This window comes from Falco peregrinus, chromosome 8, assembly GCF_023634155.1.
Source record: "Falco peregrinus isolate bFalPer1 chromosome 8, bFalPer1.pri, whole genome shotgun sequence".
Taxonomy (NCBI): domain Eukaryota; kingdom Metazoa; phylum Chordata; class Aves; order Falconiformes; family Falconidae; genus Falco; species Falco peregrinus.
Window position 1 is genome coordinate 4,031,191 of NC_073728.1, and position 18,509 is coordinate 4,049,699.

The window sequence follows — 18,509 nt, forward strand, 5'->3', positions numbered from 1 at the left end:
TGAAGTTGATGAGACTATTAACATTAATTATTCATGTGCTGACAAAGGCCGCTGCAGGAGACACAGAATGAAGACTAATAGGCTGAAATAGAGAAAACTGGATGCACAGGAGAGCCTGGAGAATGGAATATCTTTCAATATTTTTCCTCATTAGTTTGGCTTATTTCCCACAGGGGCAGCAGCACAAATCTTTGACACCAGAACTTTTCCTTAACTGTGTCTGCAAATTCAGAGCCACATTCCCTTTGTGAGCAGTACTCTGCTCCTGAGCCTTGACCCTTTTGTCAGCTCAAATATGCCTGCTGATTGCGGATGTCTTTGAGCCTGACAGATGGACCTCATCCACCTAGGGCATGGTATAGGACAGGGAAGAACTCAATGGTGAATTCTGTGCTCTTAAAAAAAAAAAAAAAAACAAAAAAAAAACCCAACCCGGCGTAAACACCAGTGAAAGTCATTGACTTTCTACTGTGCTTCTGACTCCAGACTTCTCACAAAGATGCTATGACAAGTGGGAACTTAATAAGAGGCCTGTCTGTAAACAGAAATGCTATTTTGCTAGAAGTTCAGTGAATGTTGGGGCAGGCAGAGGTACAGCTACAGGTGGGATGCTCAGAGGCAATGTTTTTTTATAAGCTTTCTCTTCTCAGGGACTATAAAATACTGATATTTTTAAGTTCTTAGAGCTGTGAAACCAAAATACACCTTTATTTGTAAACTTTGCTCATTTATGGGTGCCAGCTAACAAAAGAAATTGCTCCTTTTCATAAAGTATCTTTAATTTGCATTGGCTTTTTTTTATTTTTAGGTATGCAGTTCTACAGAAAATTTAATTAGAATCTGATCAACATAGTGCTAGTAACGGTGTGAACTCTTGCTTTTCTCCAGCTCATATTACACTTCTCTTTCCAAAGAAGAGAGACACACACAATATCACAAGGGGTTTTGTTCTGGTTTTGGTTTGTTTGTTGCTTTTTTAAGTTTCAAGCTTTTGGCAACTTTTTGTCTTAGACAGTGCTGAAGAGGTTCAGAAACCAAACCCTCTCATTCAGCAAGCTGGTTGTGTTCTGCATCTATAAAGACTGGAGGAAGTGAACTCAAATGCCATTAGTGGTGTCAGAAGGCTGTCACTCAGTTTTTCACTATGGAAGAAGTCCATAATTTTGATAATCTTTGTAAGTGTGCTGGTAGCCACCTGCTTCAACCAGTTGTCTAAGAGGAAAAAGCCCGTAGTAGCATTATTACAAATAAGAGTTGCTGTGGCATGTAGTCATCCAAGGTTTTCCCATCAATATATGTACATTAGCTTTCGAATTGCATACATGTGTGGTGGAACAGTTATTCTTTCTTAAAAAAAAAAAGCAATACGCTTAATCAAATGTGTATTAAAAGGCCACTTGATGCTACTTGAGTGTAAGTTACAAGTACGTTTTTTCCACTTAGTGAGCTTGCTGTGTAAAATTTTGCTTTAAAAAAAAATCTTTGTATTTTTTGTTTACTACTATCTGTTGAGAAAAAAAATCTGTCCAAGATATAGGGCTGGAGTTGGAGTAGAATGAAAAAATGATTTTTTACAAAAGGATTGCTTAAATCAGCTTACTGTAGATGGTTTTCTCCCTCCACACATACATTTCTACCACCAATTTTAACATACCCTGTTTTGATATTTTCTTAAAAGCTATGGTATGGTCTACAGATACTCTGAGCTAAAGATAAGAAAGGGAAGAACAGAGGCAAGGGGAGACAGGCACCAAAACATCCCCACATATAGACATTAGTTTACAGAAACATTTATTATGAATAGAAATTGCTATTGCTCTGCACTAGGTCCTGTAGTAGGAGATATTACTCTGGGAAATAAATAAGCTTAAATTGGAGGCTGGTTTGCTGGTTACTGGTGCTACATTTATTGAAGCTTGCTGTGGCAGTTTGAAAATGTTAATCGCGTGAAACAAGAATAAAGTCTTACTAAGAAATGGAGGATAATAATGCCTCCAGAAAAGCTGTAGTGTGAGATGCCTTTTCCCCCCAACATTTAAACATCACGTTATTCTGACCTCAGTTTTTAACAACCTGCGTGTCTTTCCCCAAGAGCACACTAGGGTGCAAAGGAAACTTGATACTGCTGATGTACAGCTTTAAGGCAGAGAGATTAATGTCCTGCCCTGAGAAGCCTGACAGTGCCCCAAGCTCTTGCAATATATGTATAAAGTTAGACTACAAGAAGACATACCTCAGCTCTTGGCCCATAACTATTGCAGGGGCAAGCTCCTTTATTTCTGCTGGTGCTTTTCTTTCTCTACATGGAAACAATGATATTTGACTTTTCTAAAACTTGTTTCATCAGATATATTTTTTCCACTGCGCTCACTGCACTGTGAGTTGTAGGTTTGAAATATTAGTAGTTTACAGCTCTCCAGAGTTCAGTGGGAAGTGCATTTAGTTTTGTTTATAATGTAGAATTGGCAAAATGAGTATATCTTTCAAATTAATGGAAGAATAAATAGAGGATCTCTTCTTCCCTTCTCCCCCTTTTGCCTTTTGAATCTCCATCGCCGATGCCAGCGCTACAGGGCTCTGACACCAGCATGACAAGCAGCGCCGAGAGGAGCCAGGCGCTCCAGGGAAGCGCTGGTAGCTCTGTGCACCCCTCAGCGTGGGCTGCACCAGCCCTGCTTGGCTCTGACTTCACCCACCACAGCCAAGCCTAAGGATGTCTTCTTTCTTCATAGGCTCTGAGCTGAAGGTGTGGATGAGAAGAGATTCTTGCATTCTTACATGAGCGGGTATATAAGTTCAACAGTAACACGAGGAGAGAAACAGGTTTCTGCTGCTTCCGCCAAAAAATCTGATGAACTAACTACTTCATAGGGCTAAGCCTTAATTTTTATAGTAGGCATATCAGAACCTTGAATATGTTATTTTTTTACAAAAAATAAAATTAGAAACTTAAGTGACCTATGTTCCCAAACCGTGTTAGTTAATAATTAAAATGTGTGTTGAAACATGAACTATCGAGCTGGTTCTAGAGAAACTCAATTTTCTTATGCTGTACAGCTAAGCAATATTGTTGAAACCAGACATTCAAAATGCTGAGACTTGCTTAAAAATGCTGATTTTAAAGGAAGCCCCTTGTGACGCAGTTTCATAATTTTCCTTTGAGATTTTTAAAGCTAATTTTTTTAACTTTTCTCTGCAATTAAATTTCTAAATTAAAAAGAAACATAAGACATACAATCATAGGAACCCTAGGAAAGAAACTTTGAGATATTGTGGCACTCGGAATGTTAATAGTTGGTAACAAAGTGATTAGAAGACAGTCACCAGTTTAAAAGGTCTTGTGTACAGAAGTCTAAGTACCAGATTATGTACAGTAAGACTACTTAGTGGGAAAAAAATTTGTGAATACTGCTGGTTGCCATAGATAAGAACAGGGTAAATCTCACTTGTCTGTATTTAGTTACCCACAGTAAACCTGTTGTTATATCCTACTCCTGTCCACTTGACCAATGTGAAGTTCAGTGTCATTAGTTTGGCAGAAAGGTGCCTGAGCAGAAGAGCCCAACTACACTGGCTGAGCTCTTCTAGCAAAGAGGCAACTCCTTTTCCTTCCCTTGTCCCAGTGGAATAGCGCCTAGAAGAACAGGTAAAACACCTGAAGAGCTGCTCTGTTGGAGGGGAGGGAGGGAAGCATGGTCTGGTAAGACTGGCGAGTACCTGAGCTCCGAGTTACTTCAAAGTGGCAAACATTGCCTACTGCATGCCAAATCTTAACCCAAAAAAAGACATTCAAATGAGAAGGGATTGTTATAGTTTCTTGGTTGACCAGCTATTGTTTCAGCCTGAACCTTTAAAACATTAACCTTTCAAAAATTACTTTTATTTGAGCAAAGATTCCAGTCTCATCCACAGAAGCATTTGCTCAGGCAGGAATCTGAAGTAAGTAGGCATCAGTTTGAATTTTAACATGGCAATTTTCTACCTCTTATTACTGTGGATATCCTCAACTTCCAGTGCTCCAACTAGAGATAGACCAGAGCAGCCAATTCTTAGAAGTTGTTCTGCTAAAAAGATGATGTGCCAAGGATGATGTTCTGAGAGAGCCTTTGTAAATTAGTACTTAGATGTTCAAAGAGAGAAATTACTGCAAATCCAGTGAATCTTGCAATAAAGTAGAAAGCTGCCTACTTCGTGACAGAAGAATATTACTGTAGTGAAAGGCTGTCTATTGCCGTGGAAAGCGTGAGGTTTAGCTACAGCTCCCCAGTATAATAAATGAGTGCTCCCATCTCTCCAGGGCCACGTATTCATACGAAGTATAACTAAGTACTCATGTCACACTAAGTAATATGACACACTGATACTTGGAGGCTACTTTAAACTTCTTTCCAGCTTTTTTTTTTTTTTTTTTAATTCATTTCAAATCCTGTCAGACTTAACGTTTAGCTCTTCTTATTGTGCAAAGATGCTTTTATGGCTTTCTCCTAGCTAGTTTGAGATATAAAAGTGGATTTGTTAGACCTGAAAGATTTCAATTAACTAAAGTGAATGCCAGAGCTCACAGATAAAGTTTCCTGATTAGCTTCTCACCAGTCAGCCTAGGTAGGTCCTAATGAAGATTTTTCAGGAAAGAAAACAGATAAAGGATTAGAGGAGAGAAAGGGAGATGGAATTCTGAACACAAAATGATTGTATGGATTAATATTTTCACAGGAGAAGAACAGAAAGAGAAGGGAGAGGAAAACATTTTTGGCTTTTTTATTGTTTGGGATTTTTCTCTTCGTTCTTTAGTGTTGAGAGATAGTAAATTTATTCTGCCTTTAACCATGCAGTGGCACATCACAGCAAATTTAGTAGCAAGAACTCTCATGTTTATGTGGATGCATGTATACTTCACTGTAAAGACCTTCTAACCCTCAGTTTCTTCTATTTTGCAAAGAAAAGCGTGATTTAGAGATTAAAATATAGGTAGTTTTGATCTCAGGCTTTTTAATTAAAGACATTTGTTCCAGCAAAAGGAGTTACTGTGTTTATTAATATCATGTGATGAAAACCAAAACAGGGCAGGGATCTCTGGAAACCTTCTAGTCTAACCTCCTGCTCAAGCAAGCCCAGCTAGAGCAGATTGCACAGGACTGCATCTGGTTGGGTTTTGAACATCCTCAAGGATGGAAAACCCACAGGCTCTGTGGGTAATTGCCATTGTTCAACCACCCTCTCGGTAAAGAAGTATTGTTTGAATAGAATGTCTTTTATTTCTCTATGTGCCCAGAAATGTCAACCACCCCTCAAGTCAGATGTTCTCATCCTTTCACCTTCATGGCCTTTTGCTAAGCTCACTGCAGCACATCTGTGCACCTGTCTCACCCTGGGGAGCCCAGAACTGAGCACAGCACTCCAGATGTGTCTCACCAAGGCAGAGTAGAGGGGAAGGATCACCTCCCTTGACTGCTTGCAATGCTTTTCCTAATGCAGCCAAAGATGGTTTCGACCTTCTTTGCCACAAGTATGTATCACTGGCCTGCGGTCAGCTTTCTGACCACCAGGACCTCCAGGTCTTTTTCTGCAAAGCTGCTTTCAGGACAGTTAGCCTCCAGCCTGTACTGCTGCATGGGGTTATTCCTTCCCAGGTGCAGGGCTTTGCATTTCCCTTTGAACTTGGTTACATTCCTGTCTACTCATTTCTTCAGCCTGTTCAGGTCTCTCTGAATGACACCTCAATCCTCCACTGTATCAATCGCTCCTCCAAGTCATGTTTCTGCAAATTTGCTGAGGGTACATGCTGTCCTGTTGTCCACATCACTAGTGGAGATGTTAATTTGGCCTCAGTATCACGACCTGGGGCATACCACCAGTCACTGGCCTCCATCTGGGATTTACACTGCTGGTCTCTATGCTTTGAACCCAGTAGTTCAGGTGGTTTCCAGACCATGCTACTGTCTTCTCCCACAGTAGTTGAGTCAATAGTAAATCTGAGTAAAGCCATGTTGGTACTGAGAGACAGGAAGCTTCTGAGTATCGGTGATGCTTTTAGCCCACTCCCCTTGGGGATATTTGAGGGGAAATGTTTAACTCTGTTGAATATAACTGTATAGATCCTTGAAACACTCAGATGAACTTTGCAAGATCTAAGCAATATCCTCTGTTTCTGAATAAGACAAACCACGAAGTGAAAAGTATGGTACTGTGTCCTAACATGAAAATTCTGTGCAACTTTATAAGCACAAGAAAGTTTAGCTGAGCTTTTCGAGGTTAACCCAAATGCAGATGACCTAGGAATCATGAAATGTTTGCTCACGGGTTATGGTCATAAATGATTACTTCCTTTGAATGTTTCAATTTGGCAAGATAACAACTTTTATCTCTGTGAAAATGTTCCTGCTATGGAACGTATCAGAAAAGAAGCAGCAGAGAAAATCACTAGCCAGAGAGAAAAACAACGGTGCCATGAACAAAGGATGTTAAATAAATGAGATTGTGCTCATTCAGGGCTACAGCTAAATCCACTAAAGCCAATGGGAGCTGTTGCTTTTGATGATCAGGTAGCTTTATAGCAAATCTTATGAGCTTTCACCTGCAATGCAATTTGGAAAACACTACTCTGCACTGCTGCCTTTGGTAAAGAGTCTCAAGGCTTTACATGTTAATCAAACCTCCCAGCATGCTGAGGTATATTATCCAGAAGTCAAGGATGCAGAAACTGAGAAAGTGGTTTTGCTTTGCACTGAGAAGCGAAAACTGCATCAGAGCAGTTACATTACACCAGCCATTGAGCAGCAGGCCACCATTCCTGCTTACTCTTGGTAGGATCTGGTCAGAGTCAGGAAGAGCAAAACGATTAAGAAGCAAGAAGAAAAGGTAGAGAAGGCTACCTTACCCCAGCCGGGAGAAGTCTTTTCACTTAAATTAAGACAGTGCTATTATAACTGAGTAAAATTAGCTGGAATCCTTTTGTATTGCTGTGCTTTAACCTGCTGGAAAATCAGAGATTAAAACAAATATTGGTGATTTCAAAGCCATTAGATGAAAAACATAAAGTTGCAGGTAATATGTTTAACTGATGTTTTTAATTTTGTACTTCTACTTAATTTGTAGTTTTACAGTGCTACTCATGAAAGATGGTGCATCTGTGTTGGTGTTAACTGGAAGATTTTGTTATGGTTTGGCTGGACTGCAGAGGGCTGGAAGGCTATAAAAAATGTCAAAAATCCTCATTACTTACATAAACATCAAACCTTTCTTATTTAAAGTCTTATTTAATTTTACCAAAAAAGGCCAACCAACAAAAAAAAAAAAAAGGGGAGGGGGGATGGGGGGTTTGAGAAAACCATAATTTGACTCTTCAGATCTATAGAATAGGAAGAATACCTGCAGGCTTTACAGGATGTCGAGATGTGAAGTTCATAAGCATCTGCATAAAAGTGTGAGTCACAGATGGAAAGGGGCACTGGAGTGGTATTTACATTACCTTTTTTCATTAATTGTCCACTTAAAACTTGCATTGGAAAAAATCTGTAGGTTGGTTCTATTGTATTCGCTTCATATAAACCAGCTGATTTTGAAAATTATTTTTTTATTTAATACATTGCATTTTGGAAGAGAGCAGAAATAGTATTGTGATTTAAAAAGAACTTTCTCCACATGTTTTTTTAATGCTCGGAGTTCCACTAAGACTTAAAAAATAAATAAGGGATGCTATATGCCATAGGCTTTTGAATTTGGTACAAGGACTCTTCCATCTTGGCTCTTTTGGTGCCAATAATTAGGCCATCTGGTTGGTTAGGGAAATTAATTTGAGACCATATTAATTCCTACTTTTAAATTTCTTTGTGGATAACACTTCAGGAGAAAATGATGGGTGCTGGATAATCAGATCTAAAATTAAGAGAATGTGTTGTTGATCATCCTATAGTGCTGGTTACAAAATTAAGCATAGATGCTTAGAAACTACTGTGATAAACTTGACATAAACATATAGATAGAAAAAAAAAAAGTAGAAAAAGCATGAAATCCTCACAGATTTGTTTAGGTTGGTGCATAGAATGAGAACAAGTGTCTGATTTGTTGAAGAATTCAGGCTGAGCCTTTTAAAAGGTACGGATAAAGTGGAATAATTTGGCTCTGTACAGCTTTTGATTGCATGTCTGTGCTCTTCGCTACAGAATGCTAGGCTGCTACAGCGCAAGGCTGACAGTGAAAGTCGGGAACACAAATTTAAGTGTTACCCAAACTACTTTTACAGTTGTGGTTTCTCAATAACATTGGAGGTTGGGGTTTGGGGGTTTTTATGTTATTGCTGAGAAAAATCCCCAGGCAATCCCTCGATATTCTGCTCTCCACTAAAAGAGGCCATGGCTGAGTAACCCAATGTTACGGCTGATTTTGTGCTGTTAGATGCTCAGACGGCCTCTCTTGGCTGTGGAAGACTCAAAGATGTTTGGTCATCCCCAAAGCCCAAAGGGTATGGGCAGTTTGAATCTGTCTGCACACTCTGAAGTTCTGACAAGCACTGCTGAGACTCTGGACCCACAACGCCTTGTTTAGCTTTCTCTGTTCTAGTCGCATCTGGGAATTTCTCTTCCCTGGGAAGCGCAGCCATCCTGTAACAGAAATTTTGGGGAAAGATGTTACCAAACAAAATATGAGAGTAACTATTTTTGGGTATAGTATTTTGCTTGAGACATATGGCGTGAAATAGTGCAGTAATGGTAATATAGTGACAGCAAAAAATTATATAAAGCAAAATGTCCAAAATACATTACTAAAGGCTGACACAGATTTTTGTGTTGTAATGTGGCTTTTTTCCTGCTACTTTTTTTTTTTTTTTTTTTTTTTTTTAGTACAAAATAAGAGTTTGAGCTTGAACTAATCTTGCAATCTCAGTATTTAAGAAATTGTTCTAAGAGTCTCTAGGCATATCTGGAAGCTTTTAGAGGCAGAAGTGAGCAGAAATAAAAATCTAGTACAGGGAAAGTGAAGAAAATAATTGTGTGGTCTAGTATTATGCAGCTATTTCGAGCTCTAGTAGTGCATTTTGAGGACACAATAGCAAATCTTCATAATTTTTATGCTTTTCCAACAAAGGTCTGTATTTTGAAAGTTCAAGAGGCCTCCTCTGTCTCATTACAAGCACCTTGCTTTAGAGTGAAATGCAAGACAAAAAGTGCACCTCCTCATACTGCTGACCTGTATTACTCCCCTTGCTCTTTAAGCTTGTGCCTAAACCACCTTCATTAATTTCTTTTTCATATCCCTAAAAAATCAATCCACTTGCAAAGAAGTTGGTTACTACAACAGCTTTCTTTGTAAATAAAAAAAATAATCATCATAAATTACGCTGTTAAACACAAATTTTTAATGTTTTGTAGCTACATGGAAATGATCTTCCAAATTTTACTTAATGCTGGGAAATTAAACAGAATAAACACTGTGGCTATTCTCACAACTACTGTGGGTTGCTAAGTATAAGTGTGGACAGCAATATTTTATTTTTTTTTCTCATTTCTTCAAGGTCACTCTGCCCCCACTAAGTTCCCCGTGCTGAAGCACGCCCTGCTACCTTCTTACAAAAAAAGCCTCTGTTCACACTTGACAGCATTTTGCTAATTGAGCAGAGGAACCTGTTTTTGAAGGCCAATGCACATGCCAGCCTCTCATAGCAGACACTTGACCAGCTCAGTTATTTGAGATGTGAGGAGTAGGCAGCAATGACGTGTCCGTCTATCCCTGATTCAACAGATTTGTGCTCTTCTTCAAACTCTTGCATGTTGGTTAATCTTCTAATGCCAGTGATTTTGCTATGTAGTTTATAGTGTCGCAAGGCAACTGTCAGTACTGTAGGTGTTAACAAGCAAAGTGGCTGTTTAATGAAACTGATTTGGAGGCATTAAGTAATGTATTTAGGACCCTGCACAGTGCTTTAGAAGACAAAGGAGGGCTATTAGGCTCAGTTTGTGCCTTGCCCACCCGGGTGAGCAGGTAATGATGCGTGCCAGATAGTGGTGCTTCCATTTGTTTTCCCTTCCATTTGTTTTCCTAATGCACCAGAAATTTTAAAATCTTCACATTCAGTTTTCTCCAAAGGGGAAAGCATTTGACTAAAGATCAAGTTATTATTCAGGGATTCCTGTTGTCTAGCATTGCAAGTTACAGTTTTGTTCTTCATTTCTGGGGAAAAAAGCTTTACTCTCCATAGTCCTGTGCACCATGCAGTCACTTACTTGAAGTTCTGCTAGGTCAGTGTGAAAATTAATTAAGAACATAATTTTGCTCTTCATGTTGAATGGGGCTCAGATGAGATTTCAATAGTCGTACCTGTACAAAGTGTTCTAGCTCAAAACTGAGTATCAAAAACTGTATTATTGTGCATAACTGATCCTTTTCTGATCATCTCCTCCCCATTGAACTGCTTTTAAAAGGATTAATCCTTGAGGCACAGCACTGCTGTAATCCTCACTGTGGAGGTGACAATGACTTCCATTCAGCAGCATCCCGGAGATACTTAAGTTTGTGTTTACAAAAAGCTGCTGTGAACCAAAAATCCTATTTTCAGAAATTATTACTCCTTCAGGATGGGTTCACGTAGTCCATTTTGGTTAGTTACATTAGAGCTAGCCTTTTACTACATGCCTGGGATTCAGGATGCAAAGAACTAGTTGCTGTGAAGCTGTGGTTACTTCAGGGTCATAGTGTGCAATTTTTAAAGAGATGTTGGTGCAGAAAACCTGGTAAGAATGTAGATTCTATGGATTCCTCTAAATCTTATGAGTATGAGGAGAAGCCAGTCAGCTTTCCTGCCTTAGCACACACAGAGCATGAAGAATCAGCAACAGTTTTAAAACCACAGATGAAAACTGCAAATCCGACCTAAAAACTTTGCAATGAAATTGTTGATTTTCCTGAGCAAGTTGTGTTTTACACCCAGTGGTGTCAGAATGAGTACCAAATGTGAAGCACAATGCATGCCCTCCTACACCCACAGTACTCCCTCATCCCACTCAACCAATTAACAGTAATTAGATAATTACAATCCATAAAAGTCTTTGAAAGATGAAGATCTTGCTGCTTGGGACTCATTAGCCCTTTTAACATATTTATTATGCTTTTTATTTCTGACCACAAAGGGAAAAAACTTAAAAAATTCTCTGTTATTTGCCATATTCTGCTCATGAAGCAGCGCCTGCAAAAGCAGCCTTTCTCCCAGATGTCCAATATTAGCTCTGTTTTGACTGAAAATGACAGATAATGATAGAGAAAGGAAGCTTCCATAAAACACCTTGCATTTGATCACAAAATTTTTACTAGCGTTCCAAAGCAAATGGCATGTTATTTTTATATCGCTGGTAAAAATCTAGTCACTTGTTCTGCGCAATAAAAAATGGTAGGCTTTAATTATGTATGCAGCACATAATGTGCAGGACCGAATGGTTAGGGGCGATTTTTCATACAAGGCAACCACAACTCAACTGGATTGTGGAACTGACCTTCTTTGTTGTAGTTTGGGTTTAATTTTTATTTTTAGTATAAAATTCTCTTTTTGCCTAAGAACATTCCTTCAGCTGTGTTCCTGGAGGATGCTCAGGTTTTCCTCCTGTCCCTTTTTACTGAATGACACGTAGGAGTTTCCACATCACCAAACATTCGGCAATGAAACAAGGAAGTTAATGTCTTTACAGTCCTGATAACGATACAGAAAGGATCCGCCAGAAGGTAAACCAGAGCCAAAGAGTTTTCCTTTTGGGGCAGAAGAAAATAATTTACCTGTATTACTTGTGGATGAAAGTGCTAGTTAAAGGGTAGCACAGCTGCCAGCGCACGTTTTGCCCTTATAATGTCCCTTAGGGTAGGAGCCCTGTTATGAGTAATGCTGTGGCTGCTATTTTCCCAGTGAATAAAGAGCTAGTTTATGTGGAAGGGAATTCTTGTTGACTGTTTGAAGCAGCCTTCTTATCCCAGCCCTTGAATTTCAGAGGTACGCTAAGAGGCCGACTGGGACCAGGGATTTGAGCCTTGCTTTTGATATTTGTACTAAATCTGCTTTCCTGTGTCTACACCTTTATCACAGTGAGTGGGGTAGAACTAAACCACATGGAGATTAAGTGATTTTCTGTTGTGTATTCCTGCATTGCAGGCTGAATCAGTTGTCTTTCTTTTGATACACCGTGATTTACAAAGCACTCTCTAGCAGTTTTCTGTAGAGCTAAGATATAACAAATGACCATAATTAAAACAATGGTATATTAAGTAGTACAAAAAATAAAAGATTAATATGTATCTCCTTGTTTAATGCAGAGCTCTTATGTACTGATTTTCCAGCAGTATTAGAAGGACAGTCACATTACAGTTATATAATCCTTAAGTCACGAGCAGCAGTTGTCACATTTTTTGATAAGTGTATTTTGATAATGGATGCCATTGTTTAATGAGAATGTTGTCAATACAGCGACAGCCCCAGCTGTCATTGCTGCTGGGCAGGCGTTGGGGATGGGGGGTGGGGGGGGTAAGGTTCTAATGATAGGTTGGTGCTAAGGGGGAGATTAGATTAACAACAATCAATAGAACAGTTCTGTTTTGCAATTTTGTTTATTATGCTCTCCACTGCCGGGACTGAGAGGTTGGTTTTGATTGATTCATTAGACCACTGAATGATCAAACATAGGTCACTTTACAGTATGTGCCAACAGAGTAAGTATTTTGTCACTTTGGGGGGGATCTGGGGTCGTGCTTTTGCCTCCATGAGATACCGTAACCTAAGAAGTGAATCCTGTGATTACTTCTTTTTTTTCCCCCCATAGCCAACAGCAGATGTAAATCATATGATTCCTTGTGTCAGAGAGAAAATGTTTGCATTCCAGGTTTGGTAACTGATGCTGAAATAAATCAGACTTGGTTGGGAGGATGAGGAAGCCAAAGAATTCTGCAGGTTTTGCAGAGGTGTGCTTAGAAAGTGACACCGTGCTGCAGAAACAGCAAGAGTAATGATGGGGGGAAAATAAAAATAGTAGCTGAAAGGAACTTCCCAAGGTGGATTGTCACGTTGCTTTAGTGCACGTTTATTTACCTGACTGTGTGTGCATGTGGAGAGGAAGACAGAAGCGTATCCGTGTTCATTATCAAAATGAATGAAGTTTGATCAGGATGGGAAAATCTGTGTTTGCCAAAAGGCAAATCATTTTTGGTGCTGGCAGTATTTAGTGGTTAGTTGTTTTTCACTAAGTAGCCGGTTCTTTTCTCTAGATTGAAAACTTTCCCAAAGATACTCTAATGGCATGCTGTGTAATGCACTCTATTCGATCATCTTCCTCTAGAAAGGGAGGTAGGAAAGATGCTGGTGACCACAGGCCTCTCTTCCTTCCTCCCTTCGGAAAGAGAGGGAAGGTGCTGCAGAGAGACCCCCGTCTGTGGCAGTTTCCTTGTGCTGTTCCCCAGGTCCTGCCCTGGGCCTCCTTCGAGCAGTTTTCATGTCACTAACCAACACACCTGTTCTTGTGGGAATAGTGAGTCCCATTTCCCAGTCCTTATTAAAGGAAAGGAAAGGAAGTTTTTCTCTGTTTGGAGTCAAAGGAAGTGGAGTTGTTCCAACCTCCCGGAGCAATCTTAAACCTTTTTCTCCTCAAGAGCCTCACTTCAGCACCAGAAACTGTACGCTGCCTTCCCAAACCACAAGCTACTTGCTTGAAAGTGGTTCACGGAATCAGATGAAGAGGACTTAGTTAAAGCCTTTTAAACACACAGCGAAAAGATCCCAGTGTCTTAGGGTCCCACTAGGCACATGCTGGAGATTCCCTCCTCCTTTACTCAAGCTCACCTGAGACAAGGAGAAGGTTACCAACACTGCTACTCCACCTCTCTCTCTTAACCCTCCTCTCTGAGCCTGCTATAATTCAAGCCCTTAACAAATCGAGATTCATAAACAGGACTACTCTAGGGTTTCTTTCCCCAACCCTCTCAAAACTAATGAGGTGAGGTAGCAGCCTGCTCTGGGTGACCCTGCTTCAGCAAGGGGCTGGACTAGATGATCTCCAGAGGTCCCTTCAACCCTGACCAGTCTGTGACTCTGTGAAGTTTGAAGACTTTGTTGTCTTTGTTGGTTGGGATAGTATCACTATGTTGTGAGACACGACCAGTATGATAGTATTTCAAAGTTTTTCTGGGAGCTATGCCTCGAGTGTTTCAAAACACCTGTCTTGTAACCCCACCCCTCCAAAACGGGAGCAGAGGAACGCACTGACTTGCAGATGGTCAGCTGTGTTACCATGTGCCATTCACCCGCAGTGCCAAGGGGAACAGCTTGCACAGCTAGGATTGTGCTCCTGGTCCTGTGTGGTTTAAAGTTTATAATGGAACCAAACTGGGAATCGTTTCTGAACTTCTCGGCTCATTTTCAGGTAGGTTCTTGGAAAGCTCTGGAGACCACAATGGGGTCAGACTGGGTTTTTTTGTAAAACAGGCCTATTTTGAGCAGATGTAGTAAACGCAGTTGTTGCTGAAATGTTAGAACAGCTCAGAAAGTATCTAGTCTTGTAACCACTGGTGTTCATAAGGTGGTGGTGTTCGCCCTTCACTTGTAAACAAGTACAAATAAACACACATTAGAAAAAGAATCATCTTCCTGATGTTTCATGCAGATAGTGTCTTCTATTAAGATCTGTCTGGCTCTTTTAATGAGAACTAGAAGCAAATTTATTTACATATCATTCCAGGTTTTTCTGTTTCAAAGTGCAGAGCAACAAAAATTGTGTGTAGGTCTTGGACTGCGAGACTTAGCTCAGTTTTGCAGTCCTGTGGGTTAAGAAATCCCCTGATTCCTGTGAATAGTAACTGGCTCCACATTGAGATCTATCCAGTAGTCACTTCTTAATCCATTTAAAATGTGTTCCACTGATACAGCACGATGCTAATCTTTTAATCAGAATGTCATGGTATGCTCAGTCAAGTGACTTAAAAAAGTCTATATTACATCTACATAGTGAATTTCATCAAATGAATATAATCTCAAAAAGAAAAAAACAACCTCATGGTTAAGTTTACACACTCGGATAGTTTGTATTTAAATGAAGATGCTTACACTGCAGGTGACGTTTAAAACTTTTAATTCAATTGTTTTGATGGATTGGGTTTTGTTGGTGTAGCTTTCAGGAAAACAGAAAACGTGCAGACATTTCTTTCAAATTGTGTTTGGGAAATTGCTGGAATGTTTTATTTTCACCTTTATACAAAAAAGCTAGTCTCAACAAAATGTTTCTGGCTTATCAAGATGGAGGATTTGAATAAGATCAAAACAATATTTTTGGAAGAGGTAATATCATAAAAATTCACATTTCTCTGCTTCATTTGGTATCAAGACTAAATAACTGAAATGGAACTAGATTCTAAATTATAACCATGAAACTGTCTAGCTCTTTTCTGTACTAAAGACTATTTATATGACCTTTGTGCTCTTGAAAGATAAAACAGTCTCCTTTACATGTGAGATGATAATTAAAAGGAAAGAAGCCAATATCTAGACCTCTTAGCTCTGTATTCAGCAGCCAGCTCAGCATTCCCAGCAGAGGTGTACAAAGCATTACTTTTGACAAACCAGGCAAAAGCAGCTCTTGAAGATTATCTCTCCGATGGTAAAAAACACATTCACATGCTCTGTAGCACAGCGTAAAGATGGCAGGTACAAGAGAAAACATGGTGAACTCATTAAGAGGTTGTTGCAAATCATAAATACGTAGTGATATGACACCTTTGTTCCAGCTCTGTTTATTTTTCATGCAGAATATAGACATAACCTGGTTGTAATAGGAAGCTTACAACAGATTTAACTTTCCCTCTAGATTTTAGAGCTCAGCACCTCAAGTAATGACATGTCTTGACTGAATGGCATCATCTTGAGGTCACCATTTGCCCTGAGTTAACAAACTGTAGTGCAGAGGACATCGTCTTTCTCCTTGCTGTACTATGGGAACTGTTATATTCTTTAAGCCATGTTCAGTTGGCTTCATGAGCAGTCTTCCTCTAGCTTTTCCAAGGTAAGCTAACAGCTCTCCTGCCCTGCCAGCTCATCTAAAATATATAACAAGTTGACATCACAGTATATTCTGAAATCCTAATTCCCAGGAAATCCTAAATCCCTTCAGGTCTGTGACTGTATCTGGCTCTGTTGCTGTCACCTGCCCTGACAGCATGGATTGTCAGGAAGGTTTGAGTGCTCAGGATTGCAGTTAACGTGCGCAGTTAACATTAATCTGAATATTTCTGAACAGATTCTTAGAGCAGGACTGCTTAACACAATCAAGAGCAGTTTGGTTAACTGAGGTAGAGAAAAGTGAAACTATGCAGCCAGGATTTCTGCTTGGTTTGGCACCAGGACTCCTACACACAAAAACATCTCAGCATCTGTTACTGTTCCAAGAAAGAGCAAGTTATAGCTTAGTCATGTACTAAGAGTGTGGCTTAAGGAGGAGGGCAAAACAATTTGGGAGCTGCTGGTGGGATTCACCCCTTGGAATTAGTTTATCAGGGCATGTGGCTGAGCTCCTGCCCTAGGACTTGCCTAGGGGTTAAGGTTAGGATTAAGGTTAGAGCTCTGAGAATGAGAAGTCCAAGACACCTCATGGAAATGGGGCTCAGGAAGCTTGCCAAAGCAAAGGATAGCCAGCTACGGGAACTGGCCCCTGTGCAGCCCTTAGCCATGGATATCAGGGTGTCCCAAGGCGTAAGTTGCAGCCTAGGGCTAGAGTCAGGTAGGGCTGGCTCTGGTGCTGGTGACAGCGGGGTCTTTCCCTGCCAGAACTTTGTAATTCTCAGCAGAATCACTTTTTTCCTTGCCCTGCTTCATATGCAGCAAGCACACCTGCCAGCACTAAGCCTGGCTCTGCCCAACAGGGGCAGGAACAATATATGAGATGTAAATAAGCACCGTAAATACACCGTGCCTACGTTGTTGCCTTTAATGCTGAGGGAAGGTTCCTGCCAGTTAAAAAACACTAAAGCTGCCATTGATCCCAGCGAGTCCCCCCAACAGCTCGTGTTTTCTGGCCTTTCAGTGCAGACTAAGCTCATAAAGGAATCGGAGAAAACTATTTTGGGGAGAAGAGGAATAGCATTTAAAATGCAACTGAATTTTGTTAAGAATTATATAGGTATAAATTTGTGATAACAAGAAGCGTACCAAAGTCAGGTGTTAGGAGTTGTACAATTTTCCCAAAGCTTAAAAAATAAATACTGTAGTATTGTACTATCACAGCAGAATTTTGGTTTCTGACTATCAATCTGTATTCTTAAAAAGTAGTAACTTGTGCTTAGCACAATTCCATGTCTGTAATTAGCACCAGATAGCTTGTGAAAATAGTAAGTTAGATCTAATGTTAATGATAAAAGTATATGCATTGCAACTTTATTGAAACATTTCCCTGCATTATCAGAATGATATAATGCTGTGAGCCTATGAAGAAACCACAAGTTTGTAATTGTGTTGTAATTATGTCCAAGATGGCTGTGAATGCATTGGAAGTAGTTTTAGTTTTACTGATATGAAGATGATATATTCTAGGCTGAGAAGTTAGGGACACTCGGGTCTCTGCTGCTGTCAGTGCAGTCTAGATCAGTACAAAGGTTGTCAGCACATAGAGGTTTATAAGAACAGAAACTGAATGTAACAATATTTGGGAAGAAAATAAAATCTGGAATCACCACAACCAAATTGGAGGGGTTTTATGAAGTTCAGCAGAGATCTTAAAACTCATGATTTTTTAATATTACATGGTGTTGTGCTAGGTAAGAAAATCTTGCAATATATCTCCACCTTTCTGTAACTGCCTTTGTACTCTATCTCTCTTAAAACAAATTGCAAAGCACTTATTTCCATAATGATTATGCAGCATACTGCATAAAACCCTAGAGTTACAGTGAAGTAGAAAGACTTCCACTATAAAAGAGAAGAAAAATAGGAGACTTTATTAATAGAGGATGATGGACTGTGTTATGTTTCCTCTTCTGTAAAGTTTCAAAGCCTCTTTAAAATAAATGTAGAGCTTAATCATACAGCATCAACGTTATTTATTGAGCATCACATAAAAAATGTTCATACCTTTGGGATTACGTTGTGAAGTAGTCAGAGGAAATGTTCTCTCCAAGAAGCTCTAGAGATGGGGAACATAATGAGCGGTGAGAAGAATTCATTGAATAGTCCACAGTCAAGAACAGCAATGTATGCAGGTGCATGGCTTCTAACCTTTAGTTTCTGTTTAATTTCTCTTTCTCAAAGAAAAAGTATCACTTACATAGTAACTAATCACTTGGGCATGAGTGTTTCCTGTTTACGGAAGTCTCACATAAAATGAAAGCGCTCTGTGCTGCGCTACTTTGCACAGCCTTCATCACTCATACTGAATACTTAATAAAGCATTTCACAGAAAAGCTTTACATTTCATATATGTTATAAAGTAAATGTTTAAAAACTGTGATTGGGACTATGGAAAAAGGGAGAGATGGTCTTTAAGACATTTAAAGCTTTTAAA

General features: G+C 39.6%; 1 long non-coding RNA gene across 1 annotated transcript; it reads right to left on the minus strand.

Moving 5' to 3' along the window:
• Positions 1 to 776: 776 nt before the first annotated feature.
• On the minus strand, positions 777 to 18,256 carry LOC129785059 (uncharacterized). Its single transcript, XR_008748543.1, has 2 exons — positions 18,080 to 18,256; positions 777 to 8,600 (listed from the first exon to the last, which is right to left on the minus strand). It is a non-coding gene; the product is annotated as an uncharacterized LOC129785059 (long non-coding RNA).
• Between the last annotated feature and the right edge of the window lie 253 nt (positions 18,257 to 18,509).